The sequence below is a fragment of the Miniopterus schreibersii genome (genome assembly GCF_964146895.1).
Source record: "Miniopterus schreibersii genome assembly, chromosome: 14".
Lineage (NCBI taxonomy): Eukaryota > Metazoa > Chordata > Mammalia > Chiroptera > Miniopteridae > Miniopterus > Miniopterus schreibersii.
Window position 1 is genome coordinate 327,701 of NC_138114.1, and position 18,931 is coordinate 346,631.

Sequence of the window (18,931 nt, forward strand, 5' to 3'; positions counted from 1 at the left end):
ACCCTAACCCTAGGTCCAATCCAAACCCTGACCGTCTCTCTAACCCTAGCCCTCAACATAACCCTAAGCCTAGGTCCAATCCTAACCCTAACCGTCTCTCTAACCCTAGCCCTCAACATAACCCTAACCCTAGGTCCAATCCTAACCCTAACCGTCTCTCTAACCCTAGCCCTCAACATAACCCTAACCCTAGGTCAAATCGTAACCCTAACTGTCTCTCTAACCCTAGCCCTCAACATAACCCTAAACCTAGGTCCAATCCTAATCATGACGGTCTCTCTAATCCTAGCCCTCAACATAACCCTAATCCTAGGTCCAATCCTAACCCTGACCGTCTCTCTAACACTAGCCCTCAACATAACCCTAACCCTAGGTCCAATCCTAACCCTAACCGTCTCTCTCACCCTAGCCCTCAACATAACCCTAACCCTAAGTCCAAACCTAACCCTAACCGTCCCTCTAACCCTAGCCCTCAAAATAACTCTAACCCTAGGTCCAATCCTAACCCTAAACGTCTCTCTAACACTAGCCCTCAACATAACCCTAACCCTAGGTCCAATCCTAAACCTAACCGTCTCTCTAACCCTAGCCCTCAACATAACCCTAACCCTAGGTCCAATCCTAAACCTAACCGTCTCTCTAACCCTAGCCCTCAACATAAACTTAACCCTAGGTCCAATCCTAACCCTAACCGTCTCTCTAACCCTAGCCCTCAACATAACCCTAACCCTAGGTCCAATCCTCACCCTAACCGTCTCTCTAACCCTAGCCCTCAACATAACCATAACCCTAGGGCCAATCTTAACCCTAACCGTCTTTCTAACCCTAGCCCTCAACATAACCCTAACCCTAGGTCCAATCCTAACCCTAACCGTCTCTGTAACCCTAGCCCTCAACCTAACCCTAAACCTAGGTCAAATCCTAACCCTAACCGTCTCTCTAACCCTAGCCCTCAACATACCCCTAACCCTAGGTCCAATCCTAACCCTAACCGTCACTCTAACCCTAGCCCTCAACCTAACCCTAGCCCTATGTCCAATCCTAACCCTTACCGTCTCTCTAACCCTAGCCCTTAACATAACCCTAACCCTAGGTCCAGTCCTACCCCTAACCGTCCCACTAACCCTAGCCCTCAACATAACCCTAACCCTAGGTCCAATCCTAACCGTAACAGTCTCTCTAACACTAGCCCTCAACATAACCCTAACCCTAGGTCCAATCCTCACCCTAACCGTCTCTCTAACCCTAGCCCTCAACATAACCCTAACCCTAGGACCAATCCTAACCCTAACAGTCTCTCTAACCCTAGCCCTCAACATAAACCTAGCCCTAGGTACAATCCTAACCCTAACCGTCTCTCTAACCCTAGCCCTCAACATAACTCTAACCCTAGGTCCAATCCTAACACTAACCGTCTCTCTACCCCTAGCCCTCAACATAACCCTAAACCTAGGTCCAATCCTAATCATGACGGTCTCTCTAACCCTAGCCCTGAACATAACCCTAACCCTAGGTCCAATCCTAACCCTAACCGTCTCTCTAACCCTAGCCCTCAACATAACCCTAATCCTAGGTCCAATCCTAACCCTAACCGTCTCTCTAACCCTAGCCCTCAACATAACCCTAACCCTAGGTCCAATCCTAACCCTAACCGTCTCTCTAACCCTAGCCCTCAACATAACCCTAACCCTAGGCCCAATCCTAACCCTAACCGTCTCTCTAACCCTAGCCCTCAACATAACCCTAACCCGAGGTCCAATCCTAACCCTAACCGTCCCTCTAACCCTAGCCCTCAACATAACTCTAACCCTAGGCCCAATCCTAACCCTAACAGTCTCTCTAACACTAGCCCTCAACATAACCCTAACCCTAGGTCCAATCCTCACCCTAACCGTCTCTCTATCCCTAGCCCTCAACATAACCCTAACCCTAGGTCCAATCCTAAACCTAACCGTCTCTCTAACCCTAGCCCTCAACATAACCCTAACCCTAGGTCGAATCCTAACCCTAACCGTCTCTCTAACCCTAGCCGTCAACATAACCCTAACCCTAGGTCCAATCCTAACCCTAACCGTCTTTGTAACCCTAGCCCTCAACATAACCCTAACCCTAGGTCGAATCCTAACCCTAACCGTCTCTCAAACCTAGTCCTCAACATAACCCTAACCCTAGGTCAAATCGTAACCCTAACCGTCTCTCTAACCCTAGCCGTCAACATAACCCTAAACCTAGGTCCAATCCTAATCATGACGGTCTATCTAACACTAGCCCTCAACATAACCCTAACCCTAGGTGAAATCATAACCCTAACCGTCTCTCTAACCCTAGCCGTCAACATAACCCTAAACCTAGGTCCAATCCTAATCATGACGGTCTCTCTAACCCTAGCCCTCAACATTACCCTAACCCTAGGTCCAATCCTAACCCTGACCGTCTCTCTAACACTAGCCCTCAACATAACCCTAACCCTAGGTCCAATCCTAACCCTAACCGTCTCTCTAACCCTAGCCCTCAACATAACCCTAACCCTAGGTCCAATCCTAACCCTAACCGTCCCTCTAAACCTAGCCCTCAACATAACTCTAACCCTAGGTCCATCCTAACCCTAACCGTTTCTCTAACACTAGCCCTCAACATAACCCTAACCCTAGGTCCAATCCTAACCCTAACCGTCTCTCTAAACCTAGCCCTCAACATAACCCTAGCCCTAGGTCCAATCCTAACCCTAACCGTCTCTCTAACCCTAACCCTCAACATAAACCTAGCCCTAGGTCCAATCCTAACCCCAACCGTCTCTCTAACCCTAGCCCTCAACATAACTCTAACCCTAGGTCCAATCCTAACCCTAACCGTCTCTCTAACCCTAGCCCTCAACATAAATCTAACCCTAGGTCCAATCCTAACCCTAACCGTCTTTCTAACCCTAGCCCTCAACATAACCCTAACCCTAGGTCCAATCCTAACCCTACCCGTCTCTCAACCCTAGTCCTCAACATAACCCTAACCCTAGGTCCAATCCTAACCCTAACTGTCTCTCTAACCCTAGCCATCAACATAACCCTAACCCTAGGTCCAATCCTAACCCTAACCGTCTCTCTAACCCTAGCCCTCAACATAACTCTAACCCTAGGTCCAATCCTAACCCTAACCGTCTCTCTAACCCTAGCCCTCAACCTAACCCTAACCCTAAGTCCAATCCTAACCCTAACCGTCTCTCTAACCCTAGCCCTCAACATAACCCTAACCCTAGGTCCAATCCTAACCCTAACCGTCTCTCTAACCCTAGCCCTCAACATAACCCTAACCCTAGGTCCAATCCTAACCCTAACTGTCTCTCTATCCCTAGCCATCAACATAACCCTAACCCTAGGTCCAATCCTAACCCTAACCGTCTCTCTAACCCTACCCTCAACATAACCCTAACCCTAGGTCCAATCCTCACCCTAACCGTCTCTCTAACCCTAGCCCTCAACATAACCCTAACCCTAGGGCCAATCTTACCCTAACCGTCTTTCTAACCCTAGCCCTCAACATAACACTATCCCTAGGTCCAATCCTAACCCTAACCGTCTCTGTAACCCTAGCCCTCAACCTAACCCTAACCCTAGGTTCAATCCTAACCCTGACCGTCTCTCTAACACTAGCCCTCAAAATAACCCTAACCCTAGGTCCAATCCTAATCCTAACCGTCTCTCTAAACCTAGCCCTCAACATAACCCTAACCCTAGGTCCAATCCTAACCCTAACCGCCCCTCTAACCCTAGTCCTCAACATAACTCTAACCCTAGGTCCATCCTAACCCTACCGTTTCTCTAACACTAGCCCTCAACATAACCCTATCCCTAAGTCCAAACCTAACCCTAACCGTCCCTCTAACCCTAGCCCTCAAAATAACTCTAACCCTAGGTCCAATCCTAACCCTAAACGTCTCTCTAACACTAGCCCTCAACATAACCCTAACCCTAGGTCCAATCCTAAACCTAACCGTCTCTCTAACCCTAGCCCTCAACATAACCCTAACCCTAGGTCCAATCCTAAACCTAACCGTCTCTCTAAACCTAGCCCTCAACATAACCATAACCCTAGGGCCAATCTTAACCCTAACCGTCTTTCTAACCCTAGCCCTCAACATAACCCTAACCCTAGGTCCAATCCTAACCCTAACCGTCTCTGTAACCCTAGCCCTCAACCTAACCCTAACCCTAGGTCCAATTCTAACCCTAACCGTCTCTCTAACCCTAGCCCTCAACATAACCCTAACCCTAGGTCCAATCCTAACCCTAACCGTCTCTCTAACCCTAGCCCTCAACCTAACCCTAGCCCTATGTCCAATCCTAACCCTTACCGTCTCTCTAACCCTAGCCCTTAACATAACCCTAACCCTAGGTCCAGTCCTAACCCTAACCGTCCCACTAACCCTAGCCCTCAACATAACCCTAACCCTAGGTCCAATCCTAACCGTAACAGTCTCTCTAACACTAGCCCTCAACATAACCCTAACCCTAGGTCCAATCCTCACCCTAACCGTCTCTCTAACCCTAGCCCTCAACATAACCCTAACCCTAGGTCCAATCCTAACCCTAACCGTCTCTCTAACCTTAGCCCTCAACATAACCCTAACCCTAGGTCCATTCCTAACCCTAACCGTCTCTCTAAACCTAGCCCTCAACATAACCCTAACCCTAGGTCCAATCCTAACCCTAACCGTCCCTCTAACCCTAACCCTCAACATAACTCTAACCCCAAGTCCAATCCTAACCCTAACCGTCTCTCTAACACTAGCCCTCAACATAACCCTAACCCTAGGTCGAACCCTCACCCTAACCGTCTCTCTAACCCTAGCCCTCAACATAACCCTAGCCCTAGGTCCAATCCTAACCCTAACAGTCTCTCTAACCCTAGCCCTCAACATAAACCTAGCCCTAGGTACAATCCTAACCCTAACCGTCTCTCTAACCCTAGCCCTCAACATAACTCTAACCCTAGGTCCAATCCTAACACTAACCGTCTCTCTACCCCTAGCCCTCAACATAACCCTAAACCTAGGTCCAATCCTAATCATGACGGTCTCTCTAACCCTAGCCCTCAACATAACCCTAACCCTAGGTCCAATCCTAACCCTAACCGTCTCTCTAACCCTAGCCCTCAACATAACCCTAACCCTAGGTCCAATCCTAACCCTAACCGTCTCTCTAACCCTAGCCCTCAACATAACCCTAACCCTAGGTCGAATCCTAACCCTAACCGTCTCTCTAACCCTAGCCGTCAACATAACCCTAACCCTAGGTCCAATCCTAACCCTAACCTTCTTTCTAACCCTAGCCCTCAACATAACCCTAACCCTAGGTCCAATCCTAACCCTAACCGTCTCTCAAACCTAGTCCTCAACATAACCCTAACCCTAGGTCAAATCGTAACCCTAACCTTCTCTCTAACCCTAGCCGTCAACATAACCCTAAACCTAGGTCCAATCCTAATCATGACGGTCTATCTAACACTAGCCCTCAACATAACCCTAACCCTAGGTGAAATCATAACCCTAACCGTCTCTCTAACCCTAGCCCTCAACCTAACCCTAGCCCTATGTCCAATCCTAACCCTTACCGTCTCTCTAACCCTAGCCCTTAACATAACCCTAACCCTAGGTCCAGTCCTAACCCTAACCGTCCCACTAACCCTAGCCCTCAACATAACCCTAACCCTAGGTCCAATCCTAACCGTAACAGTCTCTCTAACACTAGCCCTCAACATAACCCTAACCCTAGGTCCAATCCTCACCCTAACCGTCTCTCTAACCCTAGCCCTCAACATAACCCTAACCCTAGCTCCAATCCTAACCCTAACCGTCTCTCTAACCTTAGCCCTCAACATAACCCTAACCCTAGGTCCATTCCTAACCCTAACCGTCTCTCTAAACCTAGCCCTCAACATAACCCTACCCCTAGGTCCAATCCTCACCCTAACCGTCTCTCTAACCCTAGCCCTCAACATAACCCTAACCCTAGGTCCAATCCTAACCCTAACCGTCTCTCTAACCCTAGCCCTCAACATAACCCTAACCCTAGGTCCAATCCTAACCCTAACCGTCTCTCCAACCCTAGCCGTCAACATAACCCTAAACCTAGGTCCAATCCTAATCATGACGGTCTATCTAACACTAGCCCTCAACATAACCCTAACCCTAGGTGAAATCATAACCCTAACCGTCTCTCTAACCCTAGCCGTCAACATAACCCTAAACCTAGGTCCAATCCTAATCATGACGGTCTCTCTAACCCTAGCCCTCAACATTACCCTAACCCTAGGTCCAATCCTAACCCTGACCGTCTCTCTAACACTAGCCCTCAACATAACCCTAACCCTAGGTCCAATCCTAACCCTAACCGTCTCTCTAACCCTAGCCCTCAACATAACCCTAACCCTAGGTCCAATCCTAACCCTAACCGTCCCTCTAACCCTAGCCCTCAACATAACTCTAACCCTAGGTCCATCCTAACCCTAACCGTTTCTCTAACACTAGCCCTCAACATAACCCTAACCCTAGGTCCAATCCTAACCCTAACCGTCTCTCTAAACCTAGCCCTCAACATAACCCTAGCCCTAGGTCCAATCCTAACCCTAAACGTCTCTCTAACCCTAACCCTCAACATAAACCTAGCCCTAGGTCCAATCCTAACCCCAACCGTCTCTCTAACCCTAGCCCTCAACATAACTCTAACCCTAGGTCCAATCCTAACCCTAACCGTCTCTCTAACCCTAGCCCTCAACATAAATCTAACCCTAGGTCCAATCCTAACCCTAACCGTCTTTCTAACTCTAGCCCTCAACATAACCCTCACCCTAGGTCCAATCCTAACCCTAACCGTCTCTCAACCCTAGTCCTCAACATAACCCTAACCCTAGGTCCAATCCTAACCCTAACTGTCTCTCTAACCCTAGCCATCAACATAACCCTAACCCTAGGTCCAATCCTAACCCTAACCGTCTCTCTAACCCTAGCCCTCAACATAACTCTAACCCTAGGTCCAATCCTAACCCTAACCGTCTCTCTAACCCTAGCCCTCAACCTAACCCTAACCCTAAGTCCAATCCTAACCCTAACCGTCTCTCTAACCCTAGCCCTCAACATAACCCTAACCCTAGGTCCAATCCTAACCCTAACCGTCTCTCTAACCCTAGCCCTCAACATAACCCTAACCCTAGGTCCAATCCTAACCCTAACTGTCTCTCTATCCCTAGCCATCAACATAACCCTAACCCTAGGTCCAATCCTAACCCTAACCGTCTCTCTAACCCTACCCTCAACATAACCCTAACCCTAGGTCCAATCCTCACCCTAACCGTCTCTCTAACCCTAGCCCTCAACATAACCCTAACCCTAGGGCCAATCTTACCCTAACCGTCTTTCTAACCATAGCCCTCAACATAACACTAACCCTAGGTCCAATCCTAACCCTAACCGTCTCTGTAACCCTAGCCCTCAACCTAACCCTAACCCTAGGTTCAATCCTAACCCTGACCGTCTCTCTAACACTAGCCCTCAAAATAACCCTAACCCTAGGTCCAATCTTAATCCTAACCGTCTCTCTAACCCTAGCCCTCAACATAACCCTAACCCTAGGTCCAATCCTAACCCTAACCGTCCCTCTAACCCTAGCCCTCAACATATCTCTAACCCTAGGTCCATCCTAACCCTACCGTTTCTCTAACACTAGCCCTCAACATAACCCTAACCCTAAGTCCAAACCTAACCCTAACCGTCCCTCTAACCCTAGCCCTCAAAATAACTCTAACCCTAGGTCCAATCCTAACCCTAAACGTCTCTCTAAAACTAGCCCTCAACATAACCCTAACCCTAGGTCCAATCCTAAACCTAACCGTCTCTCTAACCCTAGCCCTCAACATAACCCTAACCCTAGGTCCAATCCTAAACCTAACCGTCTCTCTAACCCTAGCCCTCAACATAAACTTAACCCTAGGTCCAATCCTAACCCTAACCGTCTCTCTAACCCTAGCCCTCAACATAACCCTAACCCTAGGTCCAATCCTCACCCTAACCGTCTCTCTAACCCTAGCCCTCAACATAACCATAACCCTAGGGCCAATCTTAACCCTAACAGTCTTTCTAACCCTAGCCCTCAACATAACCCTAACCCTAGGTACAATCCTAACCCTAACCGTCTCTGTAACCCTAGCCCTCAAACTAACCCTAACCCTAGGTCCAATTCTAACCCTAACCGTCTCTCTAACCCTAGCCCTCAACATAACCCTAACCCTAGGTCCAATCCTAACCCTAACCGTCTCTCTAACCCTAGCCCTCAACATAACCCTAACCCTAGGTCCAATCCTAACCCTAACCGTCTCTCTAACCCTAGCCCTCAACATAACCCTAACCCTAGGTCCAATCCTAACCCTAACTGTCTCTCTATCCCTAGCCATCAACATAACCCTAACCCTAGGTACAATCCTAACCCTAACCGTTCTCTAACCCTACCCTCAACATAACCCTAACCCTAGGTCCAATCCTCACCCTAACCGTCTCTCTAACCCTAGCCCTCAACATAACCCTAACCCTAGGGCCAATCTTACCCTAACCGTCTTTCTAACCCTAGCCCTCAACATAACACTAACCCTAGGTCCAATCCTAACCCTAACCGTCTCTGTAACCCTAGCCCTCAACCTAACCCTAACCCTAGGTCCAATTCTAACCCTAACCGTCTCTCTAACCCTAGCCCTCAACATAACCCTAACCCTATGTCCAATCCTAACCCTAACCGTCACTCTAACCCTAGCCCTCAACCTAACCCTAGCCCTATGTCCAATCCTAACCCTTACCGTCTCTCTAACCCTAGCCCTTAACATAACCCTAACCCTAGGTCCAGTCCTAACCCTAACCGTCCCACTAACCCTAGCCCTCAACATAACCCTAACCCTAGGTCCAATCCTAACCGTAACAGTCTCTCTAACACTAGCCCTCAACATAACCCTAACCCTAGGTCCAATCCTCACCCTAACCGTCTCTCTAACCCTAGCCCTCAACATAACCCTAACCCTAGCTCCAATCCTAACCCTAACCGTCTCTCTAACCTTAGCCCTCAACATAACCCTAACCCTAGGTCCATTCCTAACCCTAACCGTCTCTCTAAACCTAGCCCTCAACATAACCCTAACCCTAGGTCCAATCCTAACCTTAACCGTCCCTCTAACCCTAACCCTCAACATAACTCTAACCCCAAGTCCAATCCTAACCCTAACCGTCTCTCTAACACTAGCCCTCAACATAACCCTAACCCTAGGTCGAACCCTCACCCTAACCGTCTCTCTAACCCTAGCCCTTAACATAACCTTAGCCCTAGGTCCAATCCTAACCCTAACAGTCTCTCTAACCCTAGCCCTCAACATAAACCTAGCCCTAGGTACAATCCTAACCCTAACCGTCTCTCTAACCCTAGCCCTCAACATAAATCTAACCCTAGGTCCAATCCTAACACTAACCGTCTCTCTACCCCTAGCCCTCAACATAACCCTAAACCTAGGTCCAATCCTAATCATGACGGTCTCTCTAACCCTAGCCCTCAACATAACCCTAACCCTAGGTCCAATCCTAACCCTAACCGTCTCTCTAACCCTAGCCCTCAACATAACCCTAATCCTAGGTCCAATCCTAACCCTAACCGTCTCTCTAACCCTAGCCCTCAACATAACCCTAACCCTAGGTCCAATCCTAACCCTAACCGTCTCTCTAACCCTAGCCCTCAACATAACCCTAACCCTAGGCCCAATCCTAACCCTAACCGTCTCTCTAACCCTAGCCCTCAACATAACCCAAACCCGAGGTCCAATCCTAACCCTAACCGTCCCTCTAACCCTAGCCCTCAACATAACTCTAACCCTAGGCCCAATCCTAACCCTAACAGTCTCTCTAACACTAGCCCTCAACATAACCCTAACCTTATGTCCAATCCTCACCCTAACCGTCTCTCTATCCCTAGCCCTCAACATAACCCTAACCCTAGGTCCAATCCTAAACCTAACCGTCTCTCTAACCCTAGCCCTCAACATAACCCTAACCCTAGGTCGAATCCTAACCCTAACCGTCTCTCTAACCCTAGCCGTCAACATAACCCTAACCCTAGGTCCAATCCTAACCCTAACCTTCTTTCTAACCCTAGCCCTCAACATAACCCTAACCCTAGGTCCAATCCTAACCCTAACCGTCTCTCAAAGCTAGTCCTCAACATAACCCTAACCCTAGGTCAAATCGTAACCCTAACCGTCTCTCTAACCCTAGCCGTCAACATAACCCTAAACCTAGGTCCAATCCTAATCATGACGGTCTATCTAACACTAGCCCTCAACATAACCCTAACCCTAGGTGAAATCATAACCCTAACCGTCTCTCTAACCCTAGCCGTCAACATAACCCTAAACCTAGGTCCAATCCTAATCATGACGGTCTCTATAACCCTAGCCCTCAACATTACCCTAACCCTAGTTCCAATCCTAACCCTGACCGTCTCTCTAACACTAGCCCTCAACATAACCCTAACCCTAGGTCCAGTCCTAACCCTAACAGTCCCACTAACCCTAGCCCTCAACATAACCCTAAGCCTAGGTCCAATCCTAACCGTAACAGTCTCTCTAACACTAGCCCTCAACATAACCCTATCCCTAGGTCCAATCCTCACCCTAACCGTCTCTCTAACCCTAGCCCTCAACATAACTCTAACCCTAGGTCCATCCTAACCCTAACCGTTTCTCTAACACTAGCCCTCAACATAACCCTAACCCTAGGTCCAATCCTAACCCTAACCGTCTCTCTAAACCTAGCCCTCAACATAACCCTAGCCCTAGGTCCAATCCTAACCCTAACCGTCTCTCTAACCCTAACCCTCAACATAAACCTAGCCCTAGGTCCAATCCTAACCCCAACCGTCTCTCTAACCCTAGCCCTCAACATAACTCTAACCCTAGGTCCAATCCTAACCCTAACCGTCTCTCTAAACCTAGCCCTCAACATAAATCTAACCCTAGGTCCAATCCTAACCCTAACCGTCTTTCTAACCCTAGCCCTCAACATAACCCTCACCCTAGGTCCAATCATAACCCTAACCGTCTCTCTAACCCTAGCCCTCAACATAACCCTAACCGTAGGTCCAATCCTAACCCTAACCGTCTCTCTAACCCTAGTCCTCAACATAACCCTAACCCTAGGTCCAATCCTAACCCTAACTGTCTCTCTAACCCTAGCCATCAACATAACCCTAACCCTAGGTCCAATCCTAACCCTAACCGTCTCTCTAACCCTAGCCCTCAACATAACTCTAACCCTAGGTCCAATCCTAACCCTAACCGTCTCTCTAACCCTAGCCCTCAATCTAACCCTAACCCTAAGTCCAATCCTAACCCTAACCGTCTCTCTAACCCTAGCCCTCAACATAACCCTAACCCTAGGTCCAATCCTAACCCTAACCGTCTCTCTAACCCTAGCCCTCAACATAACCCTAAACCTAGGTCCAATCCTAACCCTAACTGTCTCTCTATCCCTAGCCATCAACATAACCCTAACCCTAGGTCCAATCCTAACCCTAACCGTCTCTCTAACCCTACCCTCAACATAACCCTAACCCTAGGTCCAATCCTCACCCTAACCGTCTCTCTAACCCTAGCCCTCAACATAACCCTAACCCTAGGGCCAATCTTACCCTAACCGTCTTTCTAACCCTAGCCCTCAACATGACACTAACCCTAGGTCCAATCCTAACCCTAACCGTCTCTGTAACCCTAGCCCTCAACCTAACCCTAACCCTAGGTTCAATCCTAACCCTGACCGTCTCTCTAACACTAGCCCTCAAAATAACCCTAACCCTAGGTCCAATCCTAATCCTAACCGTCTCTCTAACCCTAGCCCTCAACATAACCCTAACCCTAGGTCCAATCCTAACCCTAACCGTCCCTCTACCCTAGCCCTCAACATAACTCTAACCCTAGGTCCATCCTAACCCTACCGTTTCTCTAACCCTAGCCCTCAACATAACCCTAACCCTAGGTCCAATCCTAACCCTAACCGTCTCTCTAAACCTAGCCCTCAACATAACCCTACCCCTAGGTCCAATCCTCAAACTAACCGTCTCTCTAACCCTAGCCCTCAACGTAACCCTAACCCTAGGTCCAATCCTAACCCTAACCGTCTCTCTAACCCTAGCCCTCAACATAACCCTAACCCTAGGCCCAATCCTAACCCTAACCGTCTCTCTAACCCTAGCCCTCAACATAACCCTAACCCGAGGTCCAATCCTAACCCTAACCGTCCCTCGAACCCTAGCCCTCAACATAACTCTAACCCTAGGCCCAATCCTAACCCTAACAGTCTCTCTAACACTAGCCCTCAACATAACCCTAACCCTAGGTCCAATCCTAAACCTAACCGTCTCTCTAACCCTAGCCCTCAACATAACCCTAACCCTAGGTCGAATCCTAACCCTAACAGTCTCTCTAACCCTAGCCGTCAACATAACCCTAACCCTAGGTCCAATCCTAACCCTAACCGTTTTTCTAACCCTAGCCCTCAACATAACCCTAACCCTAGGTCCAATCCTAACCCTAACCGTCTCTCAAACCTAGTCCTCAACATAACCCTAACCCTAGGTCAAATCGTAACCCTAACCGTCTCTCTAACCCTAGCCGTCAACATAACCCTAAACCTAGGTCCAATCCTAATCATGACGGTCTATCTAACACTAGCCCTCAACATAACCCTAACCCTAGGTGAAATCATAACCCTAACCGTCTCTCTAACCCTAGCCGTCAACATAACCCTAAACCTAGGTCCAATCCTAATCCTGACGGTCTCTCTAACCCTAGCCCTCAACATTACCCTAACCCTAGGTCCAATCCTAACCCTGACCGTCTCTCTAACACTAGCCCTCAACATAACCCTAACCCTAGGTCCAATCCTAACCCTAACCGTCTCGCTAACCCTAGCCCTCAACATAACCCTAACCCTAGGTCCAATCCTAACCCTAACCGTCCCTCTAACCCTAGCCCTCAACATAACTCTAACCCTAGGTCCATCCTAACCCTAACCGTTTCTCTAACACTAGCCCTCAACATAACCCTAACCCTAGGTCCAATCCTAACCCTAACCGTCTCTCTAAACCTAGCCCTCAACATAACCCTAGCCCTAGGTCCAATCCTAACCCTAAACGTCTCTCTAACCGTAACCCTCAACATAAACCTAGCCCTAGGTCCAATCCTAACCCCAACCGTCTCTCTAACCCTAGCCCTCAACATAACTCTAACCCTAGGTCCAATCCTAACCCTAACCGTCTCTCTAACCCTAGCCCTCAACATAAATCTAACCCTAGGTCCAATCCTAACCCTAACCGTCTTTCTAACCCTAGCCCTCAACATAACCCTCACCCTAGGTCCAATCCTAACCCTAACCGTCTCTCAACCCTAGTCCTCAACATAACCCTAACCCTAGGTCCAATCCTAACCCTAACTGTCTCTCTAACCCTAGCCATCACCATAACCCTAACCCTAGGTCCAATCCTAACCCTAACCGTCTCTCTAACCCTAGCCCTCAACATAACTCTAACCCTAGGTCCAATCCTAACCCTAACCGTCTCCCTAACCCTAGCCCTCAACCTAACCCTAACCCTAAGTCCAATCCTAACCCTAACCGTCTCTCTAACCCTAGCCCTCAACATAACCCTAACCCTAGGTCCAATCCTAACCCTAACCGTCTCTCTAACCCTAGCCCTCAACATAACCCTAACCCTAGGTCCAATCCTAACCCTAACTGTCTCTCTATCCCTAGCCATCAACATAACCCTAACCCTAGGTCCAATCCTAACCCTAACCGTCTCTCTAACCCTACCCTCAACATAACCCTAACCCTAGGTCCAATCCTCACCCTAACCGTCTCTCTAACCCTAGCCCTCAACATAACCCTAACCCTAGGGCCAATCTTACCCTAACCGTCTTTCTAACCATAGCCCTCAACATAACACTAACCCTAGGTCCAATCCTAACCCTAACCGTCTCTGTAACCCTAGCCCTCAACCTAACCATAACCCTAGGTTCAATCCTAACCCTGACCGTCTCTCTAACACTAGCCCTCAAAATAACCCTAACCCTAGGTCCAATCCTAATCCTAACCGTCTCTCTAACCTTAGCCCTCAACATAACCCTAACCCTAGGTCCAATCCTAACCCTAACCGTCCCTCTAACCCTAGCCCTCAACATAACTCTAACCCTAGGTCCATCCTAACCCTACCGTTTCTCTAACACTAGCCCTCAACATAACCCTAACCCTAAGTCCAAACCTAACCCTAACCGTCCCTCTAACCCTAGCCCTCAAAATAACTCTAACCCTAGGTCCAATCCTAACCCTAAACGTCTCTCTAACACTAGCCCTCAACATAACCCTAACCCTAGGTCCAATCCTAAACCTAACCGTCTCTCTAACCCTACCCCTCAACATAACCCTAACCCTAGGTCCACTCCTAAACCTAACCGTCTCTCTAACCCTAGCCCTCAACATAAACTTAACCCTAGGTCCAATCCTAACCCTAACCGTCTCTCTAACCCTAGCCCTCAACATAACCCTAACCCTAGGTCCAATCCTCACCCTAACCGTCTCTCTAACCCTAGCCCTCAACATAACCATAACCCTAGGGCCAATCTTAACCCTAACCGTCTTTCTAACCCTAGCCCTCAACATAACCCTAACCCTAGGTCCAATCCTAACCCTAACCGTCTCTGTAACCCTAGCCCTCAAACTAACCCTAACCCTAGGTCCAATTCTAACCCTAACCGTCTCTCTAACCCTAGCCCTCAACATAACCCTAACCCTAGGTCCAATCCTAACCCTAACCGTCACTCTAACCCTAGCCCTCAACCTAACCCTAGCCCTATGTCCAATCCTAACCCTTACCGTCTCTCTAACCCTAGCCCTTAACATAACCCTAACCCTAGGTCCAGTCCTAACCCTAACCGTCCCAATAACCCTAGCCCTCAACATAACCCTAACCCTAGGTCCAATCCTAACCGTAACAGTCTCTCTAACACTAGCCCTCAACATAACCCTAACCCTAGGTCCAATCCTCACCCTAACCGTCTCTCTAACCCTAGCCCTCAACATAACCCTAACCCTAGGTCCAATCCTAACCCTAACCGTCTCTCTAACCTTAGCCCTCAACATAACCCTAACCCTAGGTCCATTCCTAACCCTAACCGTCTCTCTAAACCTAGCCCTCAACATAACCCTTACCCTAGGTCTAATCCTAACCCTAACCGTCCCTCTAACCCTAACCCTCAACATAACTCTAACCCCAAGTCCAATCCTAACCCTAACCGTCTCTCTAACACTAGCCCTCAACATAACCCTAACCCTAGGTCCAACCCTCACCCTAACCGTCTCTCTAACCCTAGTCCTCAACATAACCCTAGCCCTAGGTCCAATCCTAACCCTAACAGTCTCTCTAACCCTAGCCCTCAACATAAACCTAGCCCTAGGTACAATCCTAACCCTAACCGTCTCTCTAACCCTAGCCTTCAACATAACTCTAACCCTAGGTCCAATCCTAACACTAACCGTCTCTCTACCCCTAGCCCTCAACATAACCCTAAACCTAGGTCCAATCCTAATCATGACGGTCTCTCTAACCCTAGCCCTCAACATAACCCTAACCCTAGGTCCAATCCTAACCCTAACCGTCTCTCTAACCCTAGCCCTCAACATAACCCTAATCCTAGGTCCAATCCTAACCCTAACCGCCTCTCTAACCCTAGCCCTCAACATAACCCTAACCCTAGGTCCAATCCTAACCCTAACCGTCTCTCTAACCCTAGCCCTCAACATAACCCTAACCCTAGGCCCAATCCTAACCCTAACCGTCTCTCTAACCCTAGCCCTCAACATAACCCAAACCCGAGGTCCAATCCTAACCCTAACCGTCCCTCTAACCCTAGCCCTCAACATAACTCTAACCCTAGGCCCAATCCTAACCCTAACAGTCTCTCTAACACTAGCCCTCAACATAACCCTAACCCTAGGTCCAATCCTCACCCTAACCGTCTCTCTATCCCTAGCCCTCAACATAACCCTAACCCTAGGTCCAATCCTAAACCTAACCGTCTCTCTAACCCTAGCCCTCAACATTACCCTAACCCTAGGTCGAATCCTAACCCTAACCGTCTCTCTAACCCTAGCCGTCAACATAACCCTAACCCTAGGTCCAATCCTAACCCTAACCTTCTTTCTAACCCTAGCCCTCAACATAACCCTAACCCAAGGTCCAATCCTAACCCTAACCGTCTCTCAAACCTAGTCCTCAACATAACCCTAACCCTAGGTCCAATCGTAACCCTAACCGTCTCTCTAACCCTAGCCATCAACATAACCCTAAACCTAGGTCCAATCCTAATCATGACGGTCTATCTAACACTAGCCCTCAACATAACCCTAACCCTAGGTGAAATCATAACCCTAACCGTCTCTCTAACCCTAGCCGTCAACATAACCCTAAACCTAGGTCCAATCCTAATCATGACGGTCTCTCTAACCCTAGCCCTCAACATTACCCTAACCCTAGGTCCAATCCTAACCCTGACCGTCTCTCTAACACTAGCCCTCAACATAACCCTAACCCTAGGTCCAATCCAAACCCTCACCGTCTCTCTAACCCTAGCCCTCAACATAACCCTAACCCTAGGTCCAATCTAACGCTAACCGTCCCTCTAATCCTAGCCCTCAACATAACTCTAACCCTAGGTCCATCCTAACCCTAACCGTTTCTCTAACACTAGCCCTCAACATAACCCTAACCCTAGGTCCAATCCTAACCCTAACCGTCTCTCTAAACCTAGCCCTCAACATAACCCTAGCCCTAGGTCCAATCCTAACCCTAAACGTCTCTCTAACCCTAACCCTCAACATAAACCTAGCCCTAGGTCCAATCCTAACCCCAACCGTCTCTCTAACCCTAGCCCTCAACATAACTCTAACCCTAGGTCCAATCCTAACCCTAACCGTCTCTCTAACCCTAGCCCTCAACATAAATCTAACCCTAGGTCCAATCCTAACCCTAACCGTCTTTCTAACCCTAGCCCTCAACATAACCCTCACCCTAGGTCCAATCCTAACCCTAACCGTCTCTCAACCCTAGTCCTCAACATAACCCTAACCCTAGGTCCAATCCTAACCCTAACTGTCTCTCTAACCATAGCCATCACCATAACCCTAACCCTAGGTCCAATCCTAACCCTAACCGTCTCTCTAACCCTAGCCCTCAACATAACTCTAACCCTAGGTCCAATCCTAACCCTAACCGTCTCTCTAACCCTAGCCCTCAACCTAACCCTAACCCTAAGTCCAATCCTAACCCTAACCGTCTCTCTAACCCTAGCCCTCAACATAACCCTAACCCTAGGTCCAATCCTAACCCTGACCGTCTCTCTAACACTAGCCCTCAACATAACGCTAACCCTAGGTCCAATCCTAACCCTAACCGTCTCGCTAACCCTAGCCCTCAACATAACCCTAACCCTAGGTCCAATCCTAACCCTAACCGTCCCTCTAACCCTAGCCCTCAACATAACTCTAACCCTAGGTCCATCCTAACCCTAACCGTTTCTCTAACACTAGCCCTCAACATAACCCTAACCCTAGGTCCAATCCTAACCCTAACCGTCTCTCTAAACCTAGCCCTCAACATAACCCTAGCGCTAGGTCCAAACCTAACCCTAAACGTCTCTCTAACCCTAACCCTCAACATAAACCTAGCCCTAGGTCCAATCCTAACCCCAACCGTCTCTCTAACCCTAGCCCTCAACATAACTCTAACCCTAGGTCCAATCCTAACCCTAACCGTCTCTCTAACCCTAGCCCTCAACATAAATCTAACCCTAGGTCCAATCCTAACCCTAACCGTCTTTCTAACCCTAGCCCTCAACATAACCCTCACCCTAGGTCCAATCCTAACCCTAACCGTCTCTCAACCCTAGTCCTCAACATAACCCTAACCCTAGGTCCAATCCTAACCCTAACTGTCTCTCTAACCCTAGCCATCACCATAACCCTAACCCTAGGTCCAATCCTAACGCTAACCGTCTCTCTAACCCTAGCCCTCAACATAACTCTAACCCTAGGTCCAATCCTAACCCTAACCGTCTCTCTAACCCTAGCCCTCAACCTAACCCTAACCCTAAGTCCAATCCTAACCCTAACCGTCTCTCTAACCCTAGCCCTCAACATAACCCTAACCCTAGGTCCAATCCTAACCCTAACCGTCTCTCTAACCCTAGCCCTCAACATAACCCTAACCCTAGGTCCAATCCTAACCCTAACTGTCTCTCTATCCCTAGCCATCAACATAACCCTAACCCTAGGTCCAATCCTAACCCTAACCGTCTCTCTAACCCTACCCTCAACATAACCCTAACCCTAGGTCCAATCCTCACCCTAACCGTCTCTCTAACCCTAGCCCTCAACATAACCCTAACCCTAGGGCCAATCTTACCTTAACCGTCTTTCTAACCATAGCCCTCAACATAACACTAATCCTAGGTCCAATCCTAACCCTAACCGTCTCTGTAACCCTAGCCCTCAACCTAACCATAACCCTAGGTTCAATCCTAACCCTGACCGTCTCTCTAACACTAGCCCTCAAAATAACCCTAACCCTAGGTCCAATCCTAATCCTAACCGTCTCTCTAACCTTAGCCCTCAACATAACCCTAACCCTAGGTCCAATCCTAACCCTAACCGTCCCTCTAACCCTAGCCCTCAACATAACTCTAACCCTAGGTCCATCCTAACCCTACCGTTTCTCTAACACTAGCCCTCAACATAACCCTAACCCTAAGTCCAAACCTAACCCTAACCGTCCCTCTAACCCTAGCCCTCAAAATAACTCTAACCCTA